The sequence below is a fragment of the Procambarus clarkii genome, chromosome 81 (assembly GCF_040958095.1).
Source record: "Procambarus clarkii isolate CNS0578487 chromosome 81, FALCON_Pclarkii_2.0, whole genome shotgun sequence".
Taxonomy (NCBI): Eukaryota; Metazoa; Arthropoda; class Malacostraca; order Decapoda; family Cambaridae; genus Procambarus; species Procambarus clarkii.
The window spans coordinates 13,742,392-13,756,950 of NC_091230.1; the positions used below are offsets into that span (position 1 = coordinate 13,742,392).

Below are 14,559 nucleotides of genomic sequence, written 5' to 3' on the forward strand. Positions count from 1 at the left end.
GACGTAATTTGTATGAGGACAGTTTGACAGGAGCCTTGTCACTACACCTGCCGGGCCACCGGACGCGCCCACCTGGTCCCCAGTAACACCGGTATGACCAAGACCAACCCCGCCCCCCACTACTTTCCAGTTCTGGGTAATTTTTTTTTTTTTTTTTTGTATTTCAAAGTCAGTTCTTCAAGCACTTAAACCCCAATATGTAAAACAGATTCGAGGAATGTTGTAACAGTAATTATGGACAATATAACTGAACAAGAGCTTTACACAAATCCACAAGGGCCGTGACGAGGATTCGAACTTGATGCATCACGCTATTGTGATTTCTGTGTGTAAGAGCGTTAAAACCTGTCGTGTGGACAGAGACAAGCTGCGTGCAGTGAACCTGCCATTGAACCAGACCTGGTGCTTCAATGGCAGGTTCTGAACCCTATTGTCACAAGCACACTACTTCAAGAAACTGACACAAAAGGGTAGAAAGCACTAGTCCAAAGACACCCTGGCTATAAATCTGATAATAAACAAATGACGTTTCGGTCCGTTCTAGAGCATTATCAAGTGTATATATTCCCGTTTACGGCTTGGGCGTCTAATTTTCAGCCACGTTATTGTTACTTACCGGCTAATATAAAGTTATGTTTACAAATAAGAACTATTGTGTAGAGAGCACAAAACATCCAACTTGACAGTGACATTGTAACTGCCAGAATTAGTCTGGGATATTGTTACTTACAGCGGAGGTAAGCACTCCAACTGTGACCTTTGAACAAGAACTACGATCTTCATGAGGTTATCTTGAGATGATTTCGGGGCTTAGCGTCTGCGTGGCCCGGTCCTCGATCAGGTCTTCTTTTTGTTACACACCCTCAGGAAACAGCCCGTAGCAGCTGTCTAACACCCAGGTACCTATTTGTTGCTAGGTGAACAGTAGGTGAAAGAAACATTTTGCCCATTTGTCTCCGCCTCCACCGGGGATCGAACGTGGAACCTCATGACTACGAATCCGAAGTGCTGCTCACCCAGCTGTTAGGCGCCCTTGCTATGCTGTTAGGCACAGGATACTTACTATAATATTCTAGAGTGTGCTAATGCACGCTAGCAGATTTGTTTATTGTTGTCGCCGGAGCCCGCTAGTTTATTGTGCACCCCATACTCATCCTGTGAGCGGTAGCGCAATTCTGAATTCCCTCACAGAATGGGGAAGTTCACTGAACATAAGAACAAAGGTAACTGCAGAAGGCCTATTGGCCTATACAAGGCAGCTCCTATCTATAACCACATGGGCAAGCACTATACCTAAGCTTGGCTACTAATAACAGTTACTTCCCCAGGGGGAACACTCCTGAGATAATCTCACCTCAATTTGCTGACGGGAAGAGGACGCTGGATTGGTCAAAGGCTTCTCATAGCACAGCAAAAGTCACGTTTTCGGTGGCGTGAGAAGCGAATGAGAGCCGGGGGTGGAGAGGTCCTTTAAGGCAGGTGATGGCAGTAGTAGTGTGGGTGCGAGGGCTCGCTGGCGGTATATATATGTAGAGGCCTCGGGCAGGAGGCCATCCGGCAACCCACCACCGTGCCCGCCACCATAGACGCCTGCACGCGCGCGCGCACACCTACACCGCATATCAACACCCCCCCCCCCCCACTTGAGATTAATGAGGAAGTAGCGTGCAACTGATATTCAATTTTGTCAGGTACAATCATTGAATAACTTAAAAGTTTTTCGCTACGTTTTAAAGGACTGACGCAATACACAGACTGAGTTTGCCGTACAGAATGGGTATGGGGTCCACTGGGGTTCACAGGCAGTGACGTCCTACATAATCAAAGCATTTGAGAGAGTAATCAGGAGTCAGGTCACCAGCTTTATGGAGACTAATGACCTCCACAACCCAGGCCAACATGGGTTTAGAGCTGGAAGATCATGCCTCTCACAGCTACTGGAACACTACGACAAAATCACTAAGGCATTAGAAGAAAAAACGGAACGCAGATGTGGTATACACTAACTTCTCAAAGGCATTCCATAAATGTGACCATGGAGCACATGAATAACAGGTAAAGTAAGACGGTGGATATTCATTTTTGGGTGAGGTTGGGGATGGAGGGGGAGGGGGATTACCCGTCAAGTGGCTCTCAGGTGAAGATGATCCCTAGGAAGTGTAGACGGGAGTTAGGAGCGGAGGACAGAGGTGGCTGGGTCTCCGTCCTACCCCCCACTGTCCGCTAGATAACACACACTCACACTACCTCCCATACATTCCCTCTCACATCAAACACACTACCTAATGGCGGGACTTACGCTTCCTACTTCCCACTGCCACAACCCATGTCCGGGTCCGCGTCCACACAATATGGCAGAAACATTTAGCTTACGAAGAGGCAGCCATCAGACACCACGCCAGCTGACTTAAGAGTTTCCGGGTCGTCTTATCAGTGGACCGACACATCTCGCAAGTTATGCTCATGTTCATAACAAGGCCCGTGACGAGGATTCGAACCTACGGCCAAGAGCATCCCAGAAATATTCATGTCGTAGCTCAGTCGATTAAGGCAGCGTCTGGGATGCTCTCGGACGTAGGTTCGAATCCTCGTCACGGCCCTTGTGGATTTGTTCATTTGATGCATCACGCTATTGTGATAGCGTGTGTTATGCTCTATGTACTTGTCCAAATCAACATTAATAACTACTGTTAACAATAATTCTCAAGTTGTTGCCGACGGTTACACTACTTTTGCTGTTGTTGATCTTACTGATATAATTACAGTACTACTGAGGGAGGCGTTGCTTACTACTAATGATTACACACCTGCTGTTGTTACGGTGCTGATGCTTCGCCCAACACTACCACCACCACCACATTACTTGACCACAACCATAACCACCACATTACTTGACCACAACCATAACCACCACATTACTTGACCACAACCATAACCACCACATTACTTGACCACAACCATAACCACCACATTACTTGACCACAACCATAACCACCACATTACTTGACCACAACCATAACCATCACACAACCACTTCTACAATGTAACCACACTTCTATAATGTATTCCTAATTTATAGTTAATAGTTCTATTAATTATTCCCTGTTAATGGAACAGAGAATAATGAAGCAGATTTTGTAGAATTAATTGACGATTACTTTATTTAACAACACATTAAGGAACCAACGCGGAAAAATAATATTTTAGACTTCGTGTTAACTAACAGTGAAACTAACAAATTAACTAACACATTAATTAAATCGAAATAGGGAGTGAATTAGAGAACAGTGATCACAAAGAAATCAGATTTAATATAGAATGGAATAGATCTGTAGGCGAAAATTATGTTAATGTGCCAGATTTTCGAAAAGCAGATTTTAATGGTACAAGAATTTTTTGGGTGAAATAGATTGGAAAGTCCCGGGCATGGGGGGGAGGGGGGGGGGTCTGGGAGCGAGACTCTGACCCAGCGATAGGTGATGTAAAAAGGAATAAAGATGTGGATTCAAAATATAACTTATTTCAAAATATTCTAAGCAAAGCCCAGGAACGCAGTATACCATACAAATTGGAGCCGGTCGGCCGAGCGGAAAGCACGCTGGTCTTGTGATCCTGTGGTCCTGGGTTCGATCCCAGGCGCCGGCGAGAAACAATGGGCAGAGTTTCTTTCACCCTATGCCCCTGTTACCTAGCAGTAAAATAGGTACCTGGATGTTAGTCAGCTGTCACGGGTTGCTTCCTGGGGGTGGAAGCCTGGTCGAGGACCGGGCCGCGGGGACACTAAAGCCCCGAAATCATCTCAAGATAACCTCAAGAAGATGGACAGATCTAATAATAAAGACCCTAAATGGATAACAAAGGATCTGGAGAACCTTATAGGTAGAAAAAGAGCTTGGTACAAAAGGATTAGGAATGGGGAAGTCAGTTTAGAACAAGAATTCACTGGTTAGAAATGTTAAAAAATCGATAAGAAGGGCAAAAAGAAACTATGAAGTTCGCATCGCAGGCCAAGCCAAGACAAGTCCTTTTACAGTTAGTTATACCGGACAAAGATTAGGGAAAGGATAGGTCCATTAAAAACTGAGACAGGTCAGATAACTGATAATGACGAAGAGATGTGTAGTATTTTTAATAGATATTTTATCTCTGTATTTACTCAAGAACTGAACATTATGCCTTCAGCCAAACAAGTCTATGTGTATCTTGTTGTGTACCTTGACTTTAGCAAAGCTTTTGATACAGTGCCACATGAAAGACTGATTAAAAAGATAGAGGCTCATGGTATTGGGGGTGCTATATTAAGCTGGATAAGGGCATGGCTATACCAAAGGAAACAGAGTTAGTATAAATGAAGTCAAGTCAGAGTGGGATAATGTTGTTAGTGGAGTACCTCAAGGCTCTGTCCTGGGACCTCTGTTGTTTATAATATATATAAATGATTCAGATTCAGGTTTGAGTAGCAACATCTGCAAATTTGCCAATGATACAAAAATCGGTAGGGAAATTAACACGGAAGAAGACTCACTATCACTTCAAGTTGATCTAAATACGGGTTTGAAATGGTCAAAGGATAAGAACATAAGAACAAAGGTAACTGCAGAAGGCCTATTGGCCCATACGAGGCAGCTCCTATCTATAACGACCCAATCCCACTCATATACATGTCCAACCCACGCTTGAAACAATCGAGGGACCCCACCTCCACAGTGTTACGCGGCAATTGGTTTCACAAATCAACAACCCTGTTACTGAACCAGTATTTACCCAAGTCTTTCCTAAATCTAAACTTATCCAATTTATACCCATTGTTATACACCAAGTGTCTTATTACTAACGCTTCGATAAATAAATTTCAGTGTCCTATTTGCCTAATTACGAACATTCATGCATTGAATTTTTTGGTTTTAAATTCTTACAAATCATGACTCCCAGATCCCATTCGCAATCCGACTTTGCAACACCATACAACTCACATCTTGTAACTGTCATCATTACCGAGCCTCAAAACCTTACATTTGTCAGCATTAAACAGCATCTGCCAATCTCTTGACCAGTTCAAGACTATTAAGATTGTCTTGAAGTGATAATGAGTCTTTTTCATTGTTTATTTTTCACTAGATTTTTGTATCATCGGCAAATTTGCAAATATTGCTGCTCAAACCTTCATCTAAAGCATTTATATATACTGTATTATGATTAACAGAGGCGCCAGGACAGAGCCTTGAGACACTCCACTGACACCAGGTACAGAGGCGCCACTATTACACTATGTACTAGAATGTTCAGCAACAGAAGCCTAGCGCATCAAGCTCAACATTCAAGCAACAAGAGCAGCGCTGCATTACATGCAACATCCACAGCGAGTACAATGGTTAGGAAAGCAGTTGAAGAATGGGACACACTGGTGAAGACTGTACACCTATATCCGCCACAAGGTAATGATGCTATTTAAACAAGACTAGAAACATTGCGTTACAACAGAAGCGGAAAAGAAACGATGGGAAAAGGAGGCAACCCCACCTCCATTTAAAACTTTGATCCAAATATCACCGTCACAAAGTTATCGCGAATAACACAACTCAATTACGGGCTCACCATAGCCCGTGCTACATGGACATTTCATTCTGAGTAGCTAAATCTTTACAACTATTACCGAAAGTGGAAGCGAATACGATGAAAGCCGCATGTCCCCCCCACCGTCCTAGGACACTCACCATTAAGTCCCACAACTCTTCCTGGAGAGTGGGGACGCCTCACTACACCCTACACACACCACAAAATACACTAACCACTCACTATTACTCAACACGGACGTCCTCTCAAAATGTCAAAGTCCAAAATAGGTGAAGGCGGGAGGTGGAGGGCGTCCTACACTGAGGGTCGGCGAGTACTGTGTCACGTGCTTGCTGGCGGCCTGGCGTGTCCTCCCACACAACCCCCATCCCCCGCCTCCACTCCCCTATCCCATACCTCACTCTCATCCCCCCCCCCTCCGTCCCTTCTACCCCCCTCCCCTATCCCATACCTCACTCTCATCCCCCCCTCCGTCCCTTCTACCCCCCTCCCCTCCCCCCCCCCCCGGTCAACAGGCGCCGATGACACCTCTAATATTGGCAACTCGTCATCCAGTGATACATAAAACAATCCAATTCAGCCTAGAGTCGACCATTTGGTCCGGGAGACATCTCCCGTCACGCAGGGTGCAGTTGCACCTCCACAGATCTCCAGTATCAGCTCTTGATACTGGTAATGGCTCAAAAGGTCCACCACTTACGGGCTATTCATGCCCGTGCTACCTCTTGGCTGGCTTAATCTTCATCAATCAATCAGTTCTTATAACTGGCGTCGCAGCATGACAGTGTGAAATTGAAATCAGTTTATTGAGGTAAAATACACACAAAGGGATGAGGCAGCTATTCTCACCCTGTTCAGTACCTCGTGTTAATACATACATAGACACACATCACAAACAATAAACATATTACCGAACATTCTGAGAGATAAACATATACATTTCCTCCTTTACACATGACAGTGTGTATTGTGTGTATTATAGTGTATACCCAAGTAATCCACCAGTACAAAGTGGTGGATTAGTGGATTACCAAGTAATCCACTACGACAAAGTTCGCAGGTTTGCATCTAGATTAGTACCAGCATTGAGAGGGTTCACGTATGAGGAAACTCAACCTCGCACCCTTACAAAAGATATGATCACTACATACAAGATCCTGAAGAGAATAGACAAAGTGAACAAAAGGAAGCCTGTTTAAAATAAATGGTAATACAAGGGAGCATCAGTGGAAGCTGGACATGCAAGGAGCGATGTTAGAAGTTCTTGTTCCATATGCAGGCGATGAGTCACAATAACGTGGCTGAAGTATGTATGGTCCAGGACGGACCGAAACGTCGTCGTCTCTTCAATTTCTAGTGTGTGGTCTGGTCAACAAGTTCTTGTTCTTTGTGCTTGTGTTGGCAAGTGGAGTGCATTGAAGGATGAGCTTGTTGAAGTAATTCCATTCACAACGTTAAGAAAAAAGTCTGAATAGTTTCCATTCACCTGAGCTGTATATTTTAGTGTGAAAACGTTAGTGATGGGACATACACAGCCCCGCTCCTGTGCCAGGTAAGTCCACTACGGGCTCACCATAGCCCGTGCTACTTGGAACTTTTGTTCTGAGTAGCTGAATCTAAAACAACAACAGTTAATGATGAGCGGGAAACATCTCCCGTCACGCAGGGTGCAGTCGCACCTCCACAGATCTCCAGTATCATCTATTGGTACTGGTAATGGCTCAAAAGGGCCACCACTTACGGGCTATTCATGCCCGTGCCACCTTTTGGGTGGCTTAATCTTCATCAATCAATCAATCTTAATGTTGAGGTAATTAGCAAGCAAGGTAAAAAGAGCTAAATCTCACTTGCCCCGTAGGCAGTGATATAGGTAAGTACTATTAGTACAGTGAAGAGTGGATAGCCTACGGTGCTTCAGCTGGTAAGCTGGATAGATCTGGTTACCCCCCCCCCCACCACCACCCTGAGGGGATGTTTTGACCAATCCTCGACCGCACTTGGTCAGGTGACTTAGGGCCACGCCCAGGTACCTGGGCTGGTCTCTGGTACGCTACAAGGCCTGGTGTTATTGTTGGCTTACGGGCTATTCATGCCCGTGCCACCTTTTGGATGGCTTAATCTTCATCAATCAATTAATCTATTGTTGGCGTACAGGTAACCCCCGGTGACCACAACCTCACCACCCACAAATGACCTACAATCATCACACGTTTCTACAATCAATTCTCAGCAATTCTCCAAATTTTCATTTTATTTGTGAAGAGATTGGAGAATTTATGGAGGAAGCCATAATGTTGTGTGCATGATGAGGTGGCCAGAGGGTGACTTGGCGGAACCAAAGTTGTCAACCGGAACCAAAGTTGTCAACCAGAACCAAAGTTGTCAACCAGAACCAAAGTTGTCAACCAGAACCAAAGTTGTCAACCAGAACCAAAGTTGTCAACCAGAATCAAAGTTGTCAACCGGAACCAAAGTTGTCAACCGGAACCAAAGTTGTCAACCGGAACCAAAGTCGGGCTACTGAAAATAATATGGTGTTAACGAAAATAAGTTCCAGCTCATGAGTTACCGAAAAATTCAAAATATAAAAACGGAAACCACGTACAAAACTCAGGCAAATCATAACATAGAACGAAGAGGCAATGTAAAGGATCTGGGTGTACTCATGTAGGAAGACCTTACATTTAAAGAACACAATAAAGTAGCCGTCACAACTGCAAGAAAAATGACAGGTTGGATAACAAGAACCTTTCACACTAGAGATGCTATACCGATGATAATACTCTTCAAGACGCTAGTGCTCTCTAGAGTGGAGTACTGCTGCACAATGACAGCCCCTTTCAAAACTGGAAATTGCAGAGATCTTTTACTGCTAGAATCCACTCAGTAAAACATCTAAACTATTGGGACCGACTGAACTGCCTATATCTATATTCTCTTGAGCGCAGGCGGGAGAGATACATAATAATTTACACGTGGCAAATATTAGAAGGGCTGGTCCCAAACCTGCACACAGAAATAACATCACATGAGACCAGAAGACATGGCAGGATGTGCAGAATACCCCCGTTGAAGAGCAGAGGTGCAACTGGTACTCTGAGAGAGAACTCTATCAACATCAGAGGCCCGAGACTGTTCAACTGCCAGTTATGTCCACATAAGGGGCATAACTGGCCGACCCCTCACAGTGTTCAAGAGAGAACATGACAAACACCTCCAAAGGATACCTGATCAACCAGCTGTGACTCATACGACAGGCTGCGAGCAGCCGCGTCCAACAGCCTGGTTGACCAGTCCAGCAACGAGGAGGCCTGGTCGAGGACCAGGCCGCGGGGACGCTAATCCCCGAAATCCTCTCAAGATAACCTTCACCTGTATACTTTATTATCTGTCGTGTAGTAGTGTTGAGGGGCGACCATACCACAAGCTGGTGTGAGGTGTAAGCCTTTACCCTCCTTTACCTTACTGGTTTAGAGTCCACTCATTAACTACAACCCTCGCTAAGTGCCTCGGACACCAGTCATCAACCCTTTACGTAATACCTACGAAACCTTTACATCTTTCTTTAAACATAGAGGCTTTGTTCACAGTTATTAAACACTTTGAGGGATGACCATACAAATGGTTTACTCACTCCCGACATGTCTATACACCCATATACACCCAGGGTCACCCACATACACCCAGGGTCACCCACATACACCCAGGGTCACCCACATACACCCAGGGTCACCCACATACACCCAGGGTCACCCACATACACCCAGGGACACCCACATACAATCAGGGTCACCCACATACACCCATGGTCACCCACATACACCCCAGGGTCACCCACATACACCCAGGGTCACCCACATACACCCAGGGTCACCCACATACACCCAGGGTCACCCACATACACCCAGGGTTACCCACATACAATCAGGGTCACCCACATACACCCCAGGGTCACCCACATACACCCAGGGTCACCCACATACACCCAGGGTCACCCACATACACCCAGGGTCACCCACATACAATCAGGGTCACCCACATACACCCAGGGTCACCCACTTACACCCAGGGTCACCCACATACACCCCAGGGTCACCCACATACACCCAGGGTCACCCATATACACCCAGGGGTCACCCATATACACCCAAGGTCACCCACATACACCGAGGGGTCACCCATATACACCCAAGGTCACCCACATACACCCAGGGGTCACCCACATACACCCAGGGTCACCCACATACACCCAGGGTCACCCACATACACCCAGGGTCACCCACATACACCCAGGGTCACCCACATACACCCAGGAGTCACCCACATACACCCAGGGTCACCCACATACACCCAGGGGTCACCCACATACACCCAGGGTCACCCACATACACCCAGGGTCACCCACATACACCCAGGGTCACCCACATACACCCAGGAGTCACCCACATACACCCAGGGTCACCCACTTACACCCAGGGGTCACCCACATACACCCAGGGGTCACCCACATACACCCAGGGTCACCCATATACACCCAAGGTCACCCACATACACCCAGGAGTCACCCATATACACCCAAGGTCACCCACATACACCCAGGGGTCACCCACATACACCCAGGGTCACCCACATACACCCAGGGTCACCCACATACACCCAGGAGTCACCCACATACACCCAGGAGTCACCCACATACACCCAGGAGTCACCCACATACACACAGAGTCACCCAGGGTCACCCACATACACCCAGGGTCACCCACATACACACAGAGTCACCCAGAGTCACCCACATACACCCAGGGTCACCCACATACACCCAGGGGTCACCCACATACACCCAGGGTCACCCACTTACACCCAGGGGTCACCCACATACACCCAGGGGTCACCCACATACACCCAGGGTCACCCATATACACCCAAGGTCACCCACATACACCCAGGAGTCACCCATATACACCCAAGGTCACCCACATACACCCAGGGGTCACCCACATACACCCAGGGTCACCCACATACACCCAGGAGTCACCCACATACACCCAGGAGTCACCCACATACACCCAGGAGTCACCCACATACACCCAGGAGTCACCCAGGGTCACCCACATACACCCAGGGTCACCCACATACACACAGAGTCACCCAGAGTCACCCACATACACCCAGGGTCACCCACATACACCCAGGGGTCACCCACATACACCCAGGGGTCACCCACATACACCCAGGGTCACCCACATAAAGAAGAAGAAGTCTCACGTTATCACCAAACATGACGCTCTCTCACCAGACAACACTATGCTAAACAATCATGCTAAACAATTTAAGCCAAATGCGCTTGGTACATCAATAATGGAGCAGCGAGCATCAGGCCGTACAGTCCTGGCGACTGGAGGACCCCGATTACGGGCTCACCATAGCCCGTGCTACATGGACACTTCGTTCTGAGTAGCTAAATCTAAAACAACAGTACCTGGTCAGTATCTGGCCTAGTAGGAAGCGAAGGACCAGATACATGAGCAGGTAGCGTACATGTAGAGGCTCTACAAGCACCTCGTAAGAGGCCTCGTAGCCTGGTGGATAGCGCGCAGGACTCGTAATTCTGTGGCGCGGGTTCGATTCCCGCACGAGGCAGAAACAAATGGGCAAAGTTTCTTTCACCCTGAATGCCCCTGTTACCTAGCAGTAAATAGGTACTTGGGTGTTAGTCAGCTGTCACGGGCTGCTTCCTGGGGGTGGAGGCCTGGTCGAGGACCGGGCCGCGGGGACACTAAAAGCCCCGAAATCATCTCAAGATAACCTCAAGATAACCTCTCTTATTATACTACCAAGCAAGAGATGCCATGTGTCACAACTAGATACATATTTCCTGTCTACCAATACAATAATGTCACCCCATACTCCTCCTGTGAGTGGTAGTTTATTGTGCACCCCATACTCATCCTGTGAGTGGTAGTTTATTGTGCACCCCATACTCATCCTGTGAGCGGTAGTTTATTGTGCACCCCATACTCATCCTGTGAGTGGTAGTTTATTGTGCACCCCATACTCATCCTGTGAGCGGTAGTTTATTGTGCACCCCATACTCATCCTGTGAGTGGTAGTTTATTGTGCACCTCATACTCATCCTGTGAGCGGTAGTTTATTGTGCACCCCATACTCATCCTGTGAGCGGTAGTTTATTGTGCACCCCATACTCATCCTGTGAGCGGTAGTTTATTGTGCACCCCATACTCATCCTGTGAGCGGTAGTTTATTGTGCACCCCATACTCATCCTGTGAGCGGTAGTTTATTGTGCACCCCATACTCATCCTGTGAGCGGTAGTTTATTGTGCACCCCATACTCCTCCTGTGAGCGGTAGTTTATTGTGCACCCCATACTCCTCCTGTGAGTGGTAGTTTATTGTGCACCCCATACTCATCCTGTGAGCGGTAGTTTATTGTGCACCCCATACTCATCCTGTGAGTGGTAGTTTATTGTGCACCCCATACTCATCCTGTGAGTGGTAGTTTATTGTGCACCCCATACTCATCATGTGAGCGGTAGCGCAAAAAAGCATTACAGAGGGCACAAAAGGTCTTTATCAGACCTCATCTTAGATTATTACATAAACAATTTCATCTATCCTTCACACCTTATAGACACAATGTCAGCTAGTTACAGAGAAAGTGCTATTACAAGAGGTATATAGTTACAGTAAGTCATTATACATTAATGGTAGGTCTTATCGCTAATACATAATAGTTTGACCAATGGAGATATTACAGAGTCATAGGGGAGCTTCTGTCTATTATTAGTCTTCACAATACACTACTTGTTTCTTAATCTCATATGTCGTTCATCTACTGGGAGCGAAATATGGATACAGTGCAAGGATTTCAGGTAATTTATCCATGGTAATAAGATGGTTTGTCATTTCAAACAACGTGAGTTTAGCATGTAAAGGATCTGGGAATAATAATGTCTGACGGCCTAACGTTTAGGGAGCATAACCAAGCAAATATTGCGTCAGCCAGAAAAATGATAGGATGGATTACGAGAACTTTCAAATCCAGGGATCCCATCACAATGGTTGTACTCTTCAAGTCACTTGTGTTGTCCCATCTTGAGTACTGCTCAGTACTCACTTCCCCCTTCAGAGCAGGAGAGATTGCTGAAATAAGAGGGAATACAGAGAACATATACGGCACGCATAGACGCGATAAAACACCTAAATTATTGGGATCGTCTCAAAACTCTCCAAATGTACCCACTAGAAAGGAGACGAGAGAGATATCAAATAATATACACATGGAAAATACTGGAGGGACAGGTCCCAAATCTGCACAGTAAAATAACAACGTACTGGAGTGAACGACATGGAAGAAAATGCAGAATAGAACCAGTGAAGAGCAGAGGTGCCATAGGCACAATCAGAGAACACTGTATAAACATCAGAGGTCCGCGGTTGTTCAACGTCCTCCCAGCGACTATAAGAAATATTGCCGGAACAACCGTGGACATCTTCAAGAGGAAACTAGATAGTTTTGTCCAAGGAGTGCCGGACCAACCGGGCTGTGGTGGGTATGTGGGCCTGCGGGCCGCTCCAAGCAACAGCCTAGTGGACCAAACTCTCACAAGTCAAGCCTGGCCTCGGGCCGGGCTTGAGGAGTAGAAGAACTCCCACAACCCCATCAACCAGGTATAGAACTCCAGCATTGTTTCAGATGCTGTAACAATGTTGAAGTGTACATGAAAAGTGCGGGTCTAAGTAGCAAAGCAGCAAACAGCAGAGTACACTTTAACCTGTAAGGTGCAACAAAACAAGAGGTGCCATAACCTCGCGTGAGTGTGAGGTGGGAGAGAGGTCACACACGGTCAGCCAGGTTATCGTCCGTGTGCCCTCCTCACCTCGGGAGTCACTTCACTACTCACAGCGCCGGAGTACTAACACAACCACACACCTTCAAGAAACACGGAGACGAGGGGGGCCCGGAAGGCCACACTGCCACGACCACACAAGGGTGGACGACCCCGCTACTCTTCCCATTACACAACTTGATGGCACTGAACGCACATAGTAGTAACACCCAGAAAATAGTCAGTGATAGTCGAATGAATGTTTTAGCTGCTAAAGAAAACAGATTTGAAATTAAGTTCCTATGGATACCATCACATGTTGGCATCTCAAGGCATGACACTGTTGATATGCTTGCTAAGTCAGCCTGCAGAAAACCAGTGGTAGAAATTGATATGGGTGTTTCATTAGCAGTGACAAAGAGAATACTTAAACAAATATCTAATGAAGATCTCACCGACCTAACAAATTCTCAAAGACCTGAAAGTTGTAGCATTAAATATTATGATAGATATCGTGAGGAGACATTCACATATGGGACTAATAGAACAAGAACTCGGCAATGTGATGTTATAGTGGCCAGAATACGCCTGGGATATAGACGTATCTGGCAGCTTTCTCAAAACCCAAATGTCGAGTACACAATGTGTCAACTTTGTGAAAGAGAAAACATGCACTCTCTTGAACATTATATTGTAGAATGTCCCATACTGACTGACTTTCGCCCTCCTGGGCTAAGGTATGCTGAACTCTGTAGTTACTATATGAGTACTGGAACACTTGATGATATATTGGACATGTACCCAAGATTGACCATGTAATGTATCAATTATACAATGTATGTGATGTAACTAAATAACCTGAGCTTGTAAAAGCATCTTAATCACTTTCAGTGGTTAAGTGAAGAAGGAAGAATTGAAACAGGAATTTCCAATTCTGTTTCAATTCTTCCTCCGTGGTCTGACACTGTCACATTTTTCATCACGTGTTAATTTTTGTGATTTACACACACACACACATAATGTGTGTGTACTCACCTATTTGTGCTTGCGGGGGTTGAGCTCTGGCTCTTTGGTCCCACCTCTCAACTGTCAATCAACTGATGTACAGATTCCTGAGCCTACTGGGCTCTTATCATAT

The 14,559-nt window shown here is 46.2% G+C and overlaps 1 protein-coding gene across 10 annotated transcripts in view; it reads right to left on the reverse strand.

Moving 5' to 3' along the window:
* The window catches only part of ZnT63C (zinc transporter 63C), a 122,629-nt gene that overhangs the window by 11,860 nt on the left and 96,210 nt on the right, over window positions 1–14,559 (reverse strand). Inside the window, exon 1 of one of the 10 annotated variants that reach the window (XM_069315158.1) lies at window positions 5,797–5,876. The exons of 8 other annotated variants lie outside the window; for them this stretch is intronic. The gene's annotated coding sequence lies outside the window, so the exon portion shown is untranslated. Of the gene's footprint in view, window positions 1–1,354; window positions 1,494–5,796; window positions 5,877–14,559 lie in introns of those variants that run through there. One more of the 10 variants, XM_069315159.1, reaches the window with a different exon arrangement.